This window comes from Marmota flaviventris, chromosome 2, assembly GCF_047511675.1.
Source record: "Marmota flaviventris isolate mMarFla1 chromosome 2, mMarFla1.hap1, whole genome shotgun sequence".
Lineage (NCBI taxonomy): Eukaryota > Metazoa > Chordata > Mammalia > Rodentia > Sciuridae > Marmota > Marmota flaviventris.
Window position 1 is genome coordinate 172,672,078 of NC_092499.1, and position 13,327 is coordinate 172,685,404.

The following is a 13,327-nucleotide window of genomic DNA, read 5'->3' on the forward strand; positions in this document are numbered from 1 at the left end:
CCAGATCATGCCTACCCTGTGGTTTGAGGGCTTGCAGTGAAGAAAGGAACTGTGAGCTGTCCTGCTCTTCCTTTACTTCTTCCCTCCTCTAGGACAAGGCCAGAGAGATTAACAATACTAGGGAAGGCTGGAGAGGCCTTCAGTGTTTATCAGGCTTTCAACCTACTCCTGGTGGGGTATGTCTGTGAGTCCTTTGGAAGTGTTCCACACAAGGCTTCATACCATGCAGTCCTTTGGTATGGGCAATACTCCCTGCATAACCTCATGTGTCTCCCTGTTTTCTGATTCTTGTCCCACTAATCCATTCCAACCTTCTTTCTGCCGGAATCCCCTTACCTCTTGGGTTAAGATCCCATCAAGATGACTTAAACCTGACGACTACAACCCATGGTTCCACTTGCCAGTGCTTGCCACACCAAATACGCCGAATACAGGGAGTCCTCACCTCCTCGCCCTGCCATCCCAGGCAGTGCCAAGTAACCATTCTGTCATGAGCACAAGCTGTGAGACGTGGGTTCCAGACCTCGTTTCATATAAATCTCCCTGGTCCAGTTTCCCCTGCCTTCCTCCTCCCTGTGGCTGCACCAAGATGGGACCACAGGACTCTGCATCTCATCAGGCCACCAACCAGAAGTGAAAGGCCACATGGGGGGATTATAAAAGGAACCATAGAGGCCCCCACTAAGCTGAGCTCTCCTTTACCAATGACTTCCCCAAAATTATTGCAAATATATTGACTTCTCATAAAGACCGGAGGTCATAGAAGGAGTCTATGGCCATTGAGTTGGTTCTAATATTTCCTAGTAAGTCTGTCTTGGTCATGTCTAGAACCTTCCTTTTGAAGGGGAAATAAACATATTTCACCTTGTTCATTCTAGTACCCTCTTTAAAAGTGAAGGTTAATTTCACCTACTATTCCACCTTTAGGACTTCACCAGAATTCCATAACATCAAGAAATGTCCCTTCAACTCCTACTTCCACTTCCTTCCCAGGATCATATATTCATCTACTTATCCATTCAACCCATTGTTTGAGTTTATTATTGAGTGTAGCAGTGGGGGACCTGACTTAAAAGGTCTAGATGGAAGATCCACTGAGACAGGGCATCTGTCCAAGATGCAAACTGAACCATCAGTAATACTGTACTTTAAAAATAAAAGTAAAGCAAAATCATACAATCAATGACCACATTAATATATGTAAAGTCTGATTTTAGGGACATAACAACCACCTTGTATTCCAGTTCAACAACTGAGGATATTGAATTCCATTTGGCTCCCATGAAAGATGTTGATAAACTGGAGTTAGGTTGCCAGAAGCAGCTATCCAGGACAGTAAAGCAACTGAAAAACCTGCTCCAGGAAGAGGTAGTAAACTAGTAAAGCACCTAAGTAAAGAGGAGCTCAAAGGGAGGTATGAAAATAGTTGAAGCTTCCAAAGTCATACAAACAGCAACCATACATATGAGGCACTGTCTCAAGGAGTAGAACTAGGAACAATGACAGAAGGTTCACTGAACACAGATTCAAGCTACACATATTAGATCACTTCCTAACATTCAAAATCATCTCACTGTTTGCACAGGCTGGCAATGAAGGTGTGAACTAAGATCTGGCTGGCCATCTGTCAGCAATTTGTGTAGGCAGTTTTTCTACTATGATAATCTTCAAGCATCATTTGTAGGACACGTTAAAATACAGATTCCCAGACCCTACTCCAGACCTAAAATCAGAACTTCTGGGAGTAGGGTCTGGGTGTTTGTTTCAATCAGCTCCCAGGTGATTCTGAAGGCCAAACCAGGACTGAAAACAAGCGCTCTGGGAGATGGATAGTCACTGTGTGGTCTTCTTGCTGCCTTCCATATTGAACAGTTTTAAGAAGTATTTGGTGAGAAGGAGTTTTCAAACTTAAATAGTGAACTTAATGTAAAAATTACCTCTAACCTTCCATGAAATGTACCAAAAACAGCAAAAGAATAGTTTATTCTATTCTTTTGCTATTTTTGGTACAAAATAAAAAGGCAGAAAAATCTGTGACCACTGCCATTTTGGGTTTTTTTGTTTTGTTTTGTTTTTGTTTGTTTTTTGTTTTTTGTTTTTTGTGATGCTGGGGATTGAACCCAGGGCCTTGTGCATTCTAGGCAAGCACTCTACCAACTGAGCTATATCCCCAGCCCAACCATTGCCATTTTGGAATCTGGGAAGTAGAAGGATGAATGGTAACTAAATCAGGAAACTCAAGAAAATGGAATCCCAAGTTGACTATGGGAAAAATATCCAAGAAGCAATCTACTTTGGTAAGCAGAAACCCCAATTTTTTCATGTATTATTGGCAGCAGGATTGAGTGTGATGCTGAAAACAGATGAGTCAAGTTTGGTTACAAAGCAAATAGACACCCAGATTCTCCTCCTTGGTACCATCTGAAAACTGAAAGATTTTCACCCAGAAAGAATAAAATGAAGATACCAGGCATAGTTGAGAGTAGGAGATACCATAGTAAAAACTGGAAAATCAGCAAAAATCTAACTACATACAAAGTGTTGACACTCCAACCCTCTACCTTCTCTAGACCCCTGAATTCTGGGATCCAGGATTATATAGAGACATGGAGAGGAAGAAAATCCTAAACTGATAAGTTTATATCTGAAATGACTAAAAACTTTGAAAATAATTGTGTTTACCTGAACAAGGCTGGATTAAGTTTTATGTATTTAGGAGGAAAGAGGGGCTGTCTTGGATTGGGTTACCCCAGAAGCAGACCCTCACGCACAGATTTTAGTGCAAGTGATTTATCTTGCACGTGGCCTCATAAAATACTGGTGAGGGAGTAGAGATGTGAGACCACAAGGGGAAAGCAGTCCATGAAGGGTGTGTCGATGAACTGTTTACTACAATGGGGGCCCAAACTGTGAGACACCTGGGAGACTGTTTAGAGCATCCCCTGAGTAATCACCCACCGTTATGGTTTAGATATGAGGTGTCCTCCACAATGAAAGAAATTTTAGAGGTGAAATGATTGGGTTATGAGAACCTTAACTAATCAGTGCATTAATCCACTTGAATGGATTAATTCACTATAGGTAGGTAGGGTATAGCTGGAACTAGTGGGTCACAGCGCAGGGGCATGTCTTTGAGTTTATATTTTGTCCTGGTGAGTCTTCAGAATCATCTGGGAGCTGATTGAAACAAACACCCAAACCCTGTTTCCAGAGGTTCTGAGGTCTGGGGTAGGGTCTGGGAATCTGTATTTTAACATGTCCTACAAATGTCTCTACTTCCTGGCTGTCATGTCCTTTCTTCCTCCACACCCTTCTGCCATGGTATCCTGCCTCACCTCAGGCCTAGAGTCATGGTGTCTAGCTACCTATGGACTGAGACCTCTGAAGCCATGAGCACCAATAAAATTTTCTTCCTCTAAAAAATTGTCAGATCTTTTGTTTATAGTGTAGGAAAAAGCCAACTAAAACACCCACTGTTGGAGCTGGGGTTGTGGCTCAGTGGTAGAGTGCTCACCTAGCGCATGTGAGGCCCTGGGTTCAATCCTCAGCACCACATAAAAATAAATAAATAAAGGTATTGTGTCCAACACAACTAAAAAATAAATATTAAAATAAATAAATAAATAAATAAAGGTATTGTATCCAACTGCAACTAAAAAATAAATATAAAAAATAAATAAAACACCCACCATCAATGGCAACGAGCAGATAGGTCAGTCATTAGTTAAATCTGCTCCTGCCTGGGTCAGCTCCCTGATCCCTCCCACCTGCCTTAGCCAGAGAATAGCCAGAGAAAACTCTCAGGTAAAGAGGTATAATAGGAAGCCATTGGGTTAGCATGCGCTGAAATAATAATTCCACAACACCTAGGAGACATGGTGGGTCAGCAACAGTGTCTGATATAAGAGATTTGGGATGATGAAGTTCATTTTTATAAAACAAAGGAAATTTCCACTTTGCAATTCCTGAGTTCTGTGGCCTTGAAACATAGTGCCCATTACAAACGTAAATAAGAGAGTTGAAGAAGTGATCATTTTCTTCAGTCTCAACACAGTTTATTTTTAAATCCTGATGGAAACTTGCAGACCTCGCTGTCTAGAGAGACGTCCCACAGAAGGGCAAACAGGTCTATGTGGAACACACAGAAATGTGGGAGCCTAAGGGGCATGGAAGCGTTTGTCTCTGGATGACTCCATCAACATCCCAATCTCTCCACTCCGCCCCCTTGTTCTCTGGGGTCTTGTGCCCACTGCTGCATTCCTGCCTAAAAGCATTCTCTTGCTGTCTTTCATGCAGCAGTGAACACTCTTCTGATGATGCTGATGCTGTGTGAGAGCTGGTGATGTATGCTTTGTTCTCACTGACCTCCCAGGAACTCCTTCTTATTTCCCTGAATACTCATCTTTAAGACTTGACTTCCAGGGGGTTTCTTCCACATCATCCACAGGCTGGGTAGGATGATCGTCTTCTGGCAGCAATGCTTGGATATCTACCTTTTTTTTTCCCTAATGCTACAAATCTGATATTCTGCTGTACAAATCAACCATTGTATAACTGGTCCCTAATTACCCCACTGACATACCTTTCTTAAATACCTTCAAGAAATTGAGTTCTGGGGGTGTGATAGTTAATGAGCCATGGTACCTATAAACAATGAATTCAGCATCATGGGGAAGCTAGCCATGATTAAATGTGATCAGAGCTATGAGGACATCATTAGCCAAAATGTGACCCAATAAAATAATGACCAGCAAATAAGAATGTTTTGATCAGTCTCCTACTCAGATCTTCCTTAAGAAACAAACAAAAAATTTAAAAGTTACATAAAAATGATTTAAAGTCTAAAATTTTTGACTCCTGCTCCCTGGAGTGTGGTCTGCAGAGCAGCATCACTGGTATCTCCTGGGAGCTTGTTTTAAGATGCAGAGTCTCACCCCACACCTGCAGAGTCCAAATCTCTGTTTTAACAAGATCCCCAGGTGATTCATGGGCAATTCATGTGAATTAACATGATTCATTCGCACATTACAATATTAGAAACACTGATATAAAGGATTTGTTGTTCTGTACTATCTTGCCCTCTTTCCCATTCCACTAGGAAAAAATAATTGAAATCGTTAATTTGAGGGTAAATTTAATGGAGAAGGGTCTATTGAAAATTGTCTCAGTGATGTACATGAAAAATCTATGAGTACACTACTGGGTCTCACATTCAGCCCTTGGAACTCTTCCTGTGACCACGCCTCTATCCATGGATGTATTATTCCAACTCTCCTGGTTTCTAAGACCTTCTTCCATCAGTTCTCTACCACACACTGCCACCATGGCATACTGTGTTGCCTCAGGCCCAAAAGCAGTGGGGACAACCAATCATGGACAGAAATCTCCAAAAACTTGAGCTAAAAATAAACCTTTCCTCTTTATAAGTTGAGTACCTCAGGTATATGTTACAGTAACGGAAAGCTGGCTAACACACTATCTTCCAATGTCGCTGTACCATTTTGCCTTCCACCAACAATGAATGCGAGTTCATATTGCTCTCTCCCTTCTCACCAGCATTTGATGTTGTCAGTGTTCTGAATTTGGTCTACTGTAAAAGGTGTAAAGTGGCATTTTAATTCATTTTGGAATAACTTTTGAAAATGATTTTGGATGTAAATATGAATTTTTAAATCTTTCCTGACATTCATATATTTTCCCTGAAGGGAAGAGAAAGTTGTTCCCTGTTTTCAGGACTCCCCATAAGAATAAATTGCAAGGAAGGACACCTCCAACCTGAAGGACATGTGGGAAGGATAGGTTAGCAGCCCTTGATTCCACAACAGCTGGTCCAGGTTTGGCCTCCTTCCTCTACTCTATTCTCCAACCTCCACTCAGGAGCCAATGTTTAAATTCTTATCGTGTATAGACATTACATATGCTTATTATATTATTACCCCAGAATGTTCCAAAACGTTTAAAAACAACCTTAAATAGAAACTCAATGCATTTTAAGAAGAGTTGGAAAAGGAGGTGGTCCCAAAGGAGACAGTAAAAACAGAAGCCACAGGGAGAGAGTGATGAGCAGACAATTTAGCAACAGGATTCCATTCCACAGTCTTCTGCTACTTGCAGGTGACATTAAGTCACTGAAATGGCATATTTTACCCACAAGGAAGTGGGTGGCATTAACACAGACTTTCATGTGCTACCAAGAAAGTTTCCCTAACTTGAGAATCCTGGAGAATTTTTTTTTTTATGGTTTCCAACCTACTTTATTGCACCTAATTCAATTTCATTGAAATGGTCACAGAATTGAAAACCGGGACTTAATGAGTTAAGGCATTTACAATCCCAATCACAGAACAGGAAAGAGAGAATCTACCAGGGTTTAACTCCATCAGAGTAGGGAATGTCCAACACATAATAGATGCATTATACATATTTGTTAAATAAATTAACAAAGCAGTAATTTCCAATTAACTCATTTCTTTAGAGTTTCCACATTCCTCATCATCACAAATTTTATTCTATTTTTTTTATTGGTTGTTCAAAACATTATAAAGCTCTTGACATATCATATTTCATACATTAGATTCAAGTTGGTTATGAACTCCCAATTTTACCCTAAATACAGATTGCAGAATCACATCGGTTACACATCCACATTTTTACATAATGCCCTATTAGTAACTGTTGTATTCTGCTACCTTTCCTATCCTCTACCATCCCCCCTCCCTCCCCTCCCATCTTCTCTCTCTACCCCATCCACTGTAATTCATATCTCTCCTTGTTTATTTTCCCATTCCCCTCACACCTCTTATATGTTATTTTGTATAACAATGAGGGTCTCCCTCCATTACCATGCAATTTCCCTTTTCTCTCCCTTTCCATCCCACCTCATGTATCTGTTTATTTTATTTTTTTTTTTAACTCTTTAATTTTTTATTGTTGGCTGTTCAAAACATTACATAGTTCTTGATATATCATATTTCACACTTTGATTCAAGTGGGTTATGAGCTCCCATTTTTACCCCATATACAGATTGCAGAATTACATCAGTTACACATCCATTGATTTACATATTGCCATACTAGTGTCTGTTGTGTTCTGCTGCCTTTCCTATCCTCTACTATCCCCCCTCCCCTCCCCTCCCCTCCCCTCTTCTCTCTCTGCCCCCTCTACTGACATTCATTTGTCCCCCTTGTATTATTTTTCCCTTTCCCCTCACTTCCTCTTGTATGTACTTTTGTAAAACCCTGAGGGTCTCCTTCCATTTCCATGCAATTTCCCTTCTCTCTCCCTTTCCCTCCCACCTCTCATCCCTGTTTAATGTTAATCTTCTTCTCATGCTCTTCGTCCCTACTCTGTTCTTAGTCACTCTCCTTATATCAAAGAAGACATTTGGCATTTGTTTTTTAGGGATTGGCTAGCTTCACTTAGCATAATCTGCTCTAATGCCATCCATTTCCCTGCAAATTCTATGATTTTGTCATTTTTTAATGCAGAGTAATACTCCATTGTGTATAAATGCCACATTTTTTTTATTCATTCGTCTATTGAAGGGCATCTAGGTTGGTTCCACAGTCTTGCTATTGTGAATTGTGCTGCTATGAACATCGATGTAGCAGTGTCCCTGTAGCATGCTCTTTTTAGGTCTTTAGGGAATAGACCGAGAAGGGGAATAGCTGGGTCAAATGGTGGCTCCATTCCCAGCTTTCCAAGAAATCTCCATACTGCTTTCCAAATTGGCTGCACCAATTTGCAGTCCCACCAGCAGTGTACAAGTGTACCCTTTTCCCCACATCCTCGCCAGCACTTGTTGTTATTTGACTTCATAATGGCTGCCAATCTAACTGGAGTGAGATGGTATCTTAGGGTGGTTTTGATTTGCATTTCTCTGACTGCTAGAGATGGTGAGCATTTTTTCATGTACTTGTTGATTGATTGTATGTCCTCCTCTGAGAAGTGTCTGTTCAGGTCCTTGGCCCATTTGTTGATTGGGTTGTTTGTTCTCTTATTGTCTAATTTTTTGAGTTCTTTGTATACTCTGGATATTAGGGCTCTATCTGAAGTGTGAGGAGTAAAGATTTGTTCCCAGGATGTAGGCTCTCTATTTACCTCTCTTATTGTTTCTTTTGCTGAGAAAAAACTTTTTAATTTGAGTAAGTCCCATTTGTTGATTCTAGTTATTAACTTTTGTGCTATGGGTGTCCTATTGAGGAATTTGGAGCCCTACCCCACAGTATGTAGATCGTAGCCAACTTTTTCTTCTATCAGACGGCGTGTCTCTGATTTGATATCAAGCTCCTTGACCCATTTTGAATTAACTTTTGTGCATGGCGAGAGAAAGGGATTCAGTTTCATTTTGTTGCATATGGATTTCCAGTTTTCCCAGCACCATTTGTTGAAGATGCTATCCTTCCTCCATTGCATGCTTTTAGCCCCTTTATCAAATATAAGGTAGTTGTAGTTTTGTGGATTGGTTTCTGTGTCCTCTATTCTGTACCATTGGTCCACCCGCCTGTTTTGGTACCAGTACCATGCTGTTTTTGTTACTATTGCTCTGTAGTATAGTTTGAAGTCTGGTATCGCTATACCGCCTGATTCACACTTCCTGCTTAGAGTTGTTTTTGCTATTCTGGGTCGTTTATTTTTCCATATGAATTTCATGATTGCTTTCTCTATTTCTACAAGAAATGCCGTTGGGATTTTGATTGGCATTGCATTAAACCTATAGAGAACTTTTGGTAATATCGCCATTTTGATGATGTTAGTTCTGCCTATCCATGAACAGGGTATATTTTTCCATCTTCTAAGATCTTCTTCTATTTCTCTCTTTAGGGTTCTGTAGTTTTCATTGTATAGGTCTTTCACCTCTTTTGTTAGATTGATTCCCAAGTATTTTATTTTTTTTGAAGATATTGTGAATGGAGTGGTTGTCCTCATTTCCATTTCAGAGGATTTGTCGCTGATATACAGGAATGCCTTTGATTTATGAGTGTTGATTTTATATCCTGCCACTTTGCTGAATTCATTTATTAGCTCTAATAGTTTCTTTGTAGACCCTTTTGGGTCTGCTAGGTATAGAATCATGTCATCTGCAAATAGTGATAATTTAAGTTCTTCTTTTCCTATTTTGATGCCTTTAATTTCTTTCGTCTGTCTAATTGCTCTGGCCAGTGTTTCGAGAACTATGTTGAACAGAAGTGGTGAGAGAGGGCATCCCTGTCTTGTTCCAGATTTTAGAGGGAATGCCTTCAGTTTTTCTCCATTCAGAATGATGCTAGCCTGAGGCTTAGCATAGATTGCTTTTACAATATTGAGGTATGTTCCTGTTATCCCTAGTTTTTCTAGAGTTTTGAACATAAAGGGATGCTGTACTTTGTCGAATGCTTTTTCCGCATCTATCGAGATGATCATATGGTTCTTATTTTTAAGTCTATTGATGTGGTGAATAACATTTATTGATTTCCGTATATTGAACCAGCCTTGCATCCCAGGGATGAATCCTACTTGATCATGGTGCACAATTTTTTTGATATGTTTTTGTATCCGATTCGCCAGAATTTTATTGAGGATTTTTGCATCTAGGTTCATTAGAGATATTGGTCTGTAGTTTTCTTTCTTTGAAGTGTCTTTGTCTGGTTTAGGTATCAGGGTGATGTTGGCCTCGTAGAATGAATTTGGAAGTTCTCCCTCTTTTTCTATTTCCTGAAGTAGCTTGAAAAGTATTGGTATTAGTTCCTCTTTAAAGGTTTTGTAAAACTCTGCTGTATACCCATCCGGTCCTGGGCTTTTCTTAGTTGGTAGTCTTTTGATGGTTTCTTCTATTTCCTCAATTGATATTGGTCTGTTTAGGTTGTCTATATCCTCCTGACTCAATCTGGGCAGATCATATGACTTAAGAAATTTATCGATGCCTTCACTATCTTCTAATTTATTGGAGTATAAGGATTCAAAATAATTTTTGATTATCTTCTGTATATCTGAAGTGTCTGTTGTGATATTGCCTTTTTCATCCCGTATGCTAGTAATTTGAGTTCTCTCTCTTCTTCTCTTCGCTAGCATGGCTAAGGGTCTGTCGATTTTGTTTATTTTTTCAAAGAACCAACTTTTAGTTTTGTCAATTTTTTCAATTGTTTCTTTTGTTTCGATTTCATTAATTTCAGCTCTGATTTTAATTATTTCTTGCCTTCTACTTCTTTTGCTGTTGTTTTGCTCTTCTTTTTCTAGGATTTTGAGATGAAGTATGAGATCATTTATTTGTTGGTTTTTTCTTTTTTTAAGGAATGAACTCCAAGCAATGAATTTTCCTCTTAGAACTGCTTTCAATGTGTCCCATAGATTCCGATATGTTGTGTCAGTGTTTTCATTAATCTCTAAGAATTTTTTAATTTCCTCCTTGATGTCTTCTATAATCCATTGATCATTCAGTAACCTATTGTTCATTCTCCAAGTGATGTATTCTTTTTCCTTCCTTCTTTTATCGTTGATTTTCAGTTCCATTCCATTATGATCAGATAGGATGCATGGTATTATCTCTACTCCTTTGTATTGTCTAAGAGTTTCCCTGTGACATAATATATGATCTATTTTTGAGAAGGATCCATGTGCTGCTGAGAAAAAAGTGTAACTGCTTGATGTTGGGTGGTATATTCTATATATGTCAATTAAGTCTAGGTTATTAATTGTGTTATTGAGTTCTATAGTTTCCTTATTCAACTTTTGTTTGGAAGATCTGTCCAGTGGCGAGAGAGGTGTGTTGAAGTCTCCCATGATTATTGTATGGTGGTCTATTAGACTCTTGAACTTGAGAAGAGTTTGTTTGATGAACATAGCTGCACCATTGTTTGGGGCATATATATTTATGATTGTTATGTCTTGTTGGTGTATGGTTCCCTTAAGCAGTATGTAGTGTCCCTCTTTATCCCTTTTGATTAACTTTGGCTTGAAATCTATTTTATTTGATATGAGTATGGACACTCCTGCTTGTTTCCGAAGTCCATATGAGTGATATGATTTTTCCCAACCTTTCACCTTCAGCCTATGTATGTCTTTTCCTATCAAATGCGTCTCCTGTAGGCAGCATATTGTTGGGTCTTGTTTTGTGATCCATTCTACTAGCCTGTGTCTCTTGATTGGTGAGTTTAAGCCATTAACATTTAGGGTTATTATTGAGATATGGGTTGTTCTTCCAGCCATATTTGTTTATTTATGTTACTAAACATGGTTTGTTTTCCTATTTGATTATTTTTCCCCCTTTACTGTCCTACCTCCCACTGTTGGTTTTCATTGTTATTTTCCATTTCCTCTTCCTGTAATGTTTTGCCAAGGATGTTTAGAAGAGATGGTTTTCTAGCTGCAAATTCTTTTAACTTTTGTTTATCGTGGAAGGTTTTAATTTCATCTTCCATCCTGAAGCTTAATTTTGCTGGAAACACAATTCTTGGTTGGAACCCATTTTCTTTCAGTGTTTGAAATATGTTATTCCAGGATCTTCTAGCTTTCAGAGTCTGTGTTGAAAGATCAGCTGTTATCCTGATTGGCTTACCCCTAAATGTGATCTGCTTCCTTTCTCTTGTAGCTTTTAAAATTCTCTCCTTATTCTGTATGTTGGGCATCTTCATTATAATGTGTCTAGGTGTGGGTCTCTTATGATTTTGCACATTCGGCGTCCTGTAGGCTTCTAGGATTTGGGATTCTGTCTCATTCTTCAAGTCTGGGAAGTTTTCTCGTATTATTTCATTGAATAGATTGCTCATTCCTTTGGTTTGAAACTCTGTCCCTTCCTGTATCCCAATGACTCTTAAATTTGGTCTCTTGATGTTATCCCATATTTCTTGGATGTTCTGCTCATGGTTTCTTAACAGTCTTGCTGAGCTGTCTATGTTCTTTTCACGTTGAAATACTTTATCTTCATTGTCTGATGTTCTATCTTCTAAGTGTTCTACTCTGCTGGTAGTATTCTCAATTGAGTTTTTAAGTTGGTTTATTGCTTCCTGCATTTCTAGGATTTCTGTTTGTTTATTTTTTATAACCTCTATCTCCCTGTATAGTTGATCTTTTGCTTCTTGGATTTGTTTATGTAATTCATTGTTGAAGTGATCTTTCATTGTCTGATTTTGCTGTCTGATGTCTTCCTTGAGACTCCAGATCATCTGAAGCATGTATATCCTGAATTCTTTATCTGACATTCCATCTGCTGCAGCTATTACCTCTTCTAAAGTTGAGTTGACCTGCATTGCTTGTGGTCCTTTCTTTCCTTGTCTCTTCATACTGTTCGCGTTCCTTTCTACTTGGTGAAACTGTTGTGCTATTGAATTTTCCCCCTATATATTTATATTGGTCTTGTATAGTTGCAAAGTCTCCCTCGCAGGTGCGGGCAGCGGCTCTGCCCCTCCTCCAATTGGGGCAATGTGCCTACCACGCCGGCAGGCCACTGGGCCTGCTCTGCGGGTCGGTAGCAGGTCCGCCTACCTTGCAGGCGCGGGTGGCGGCTCTGTCCCTCTGCGGGCCGCTAGGCTTGTTCTGTCGGTGGTCGCAGTTCTGCCTACTTTGCAGGTGCAGGCAGTGGCACTGCCCCTCTGCAGGCCTCTGGGGCTGTTCTGCCAGTGGGTCGCAGGTCCGCCTACCTTGCAGGCGCGGGGGGCAAGGCGGCTCTACCCTTCCTCAGGCCACTGGGCCTGTTCTGTCTGTCGGTTGCAGGTCTGACCTGTTCTGATGGTGGTCACAGTTCCGTCTACCTTGAAGGCGCGGGGGGAGGGGGCGGCTCTGCCTCTCAGCAGGCCGCTGCTCCTCTTCTGCCGGTGGGTTGCAGGCCCGCCTACCTTGCAGGAGTGATTGGAAGCTCTGCCCCTCCGCGGGCCCCTGGGCCTTTTCTGTCGGTGGTCACAGTTCCGCCTACCTGGCAGGCACGGGGGGTGGGGGGCGGCTCTGCCCCTCAGCAGGCCGCTGGGCCTGTTCTGTGGGTGGTCACAGTTCCGTCTACCTTGCCAGCGCAGGGGGAGGGGGCAACACTGCCTCTCAGCAGGCCGCTGCTCCTCTTGTGCCGGTGGGTCGCAGGCCCGCCTACCTTGCAGGAGTGATTGGAAACTCTGTCCCGCCGCGGGCCACTGGGCCTTTTCTGTCGGTGGTCCCAGTTCCCTCTACCTTGCTGGCGCAGGGGGAGGGGGCGGCTCTGCCTCTCAGCAGGCCGCTGCTCCTCTTCTGCCGGTGGATCGCAGGCCCGCCTACCTTGCAGGAGTGATTGGAAGCTCTGTCCCGCCGCGGGCCACTGGGCCTTTTCTGTCGGTGGTCACAGTTCCGCCTACCTGGCAGGCGCGGGGGGTGGGGGGCGGCTCTGCC

At 41.2% G+C, this 13,327-nt stretch overlaps 1 non-coding gene across 1 annotated transcript; it reads right to left on the minus strand.

Moving 5' to 3' along the window:
* Positions 1–2,099: 2,099 nt before the first annotated feature.
* On the minus strand, positions 2,100–2,173 carry Trnas-aga (transfer RNA serine (anticodon AGA)). The gene has a single exon. It is a non-coding gene; the product is annotated as a tRNA-Ser (tRNA).
* Between the last annotated feature and the right edge of the window lie 11,154 nt (positions 2,174–13,327).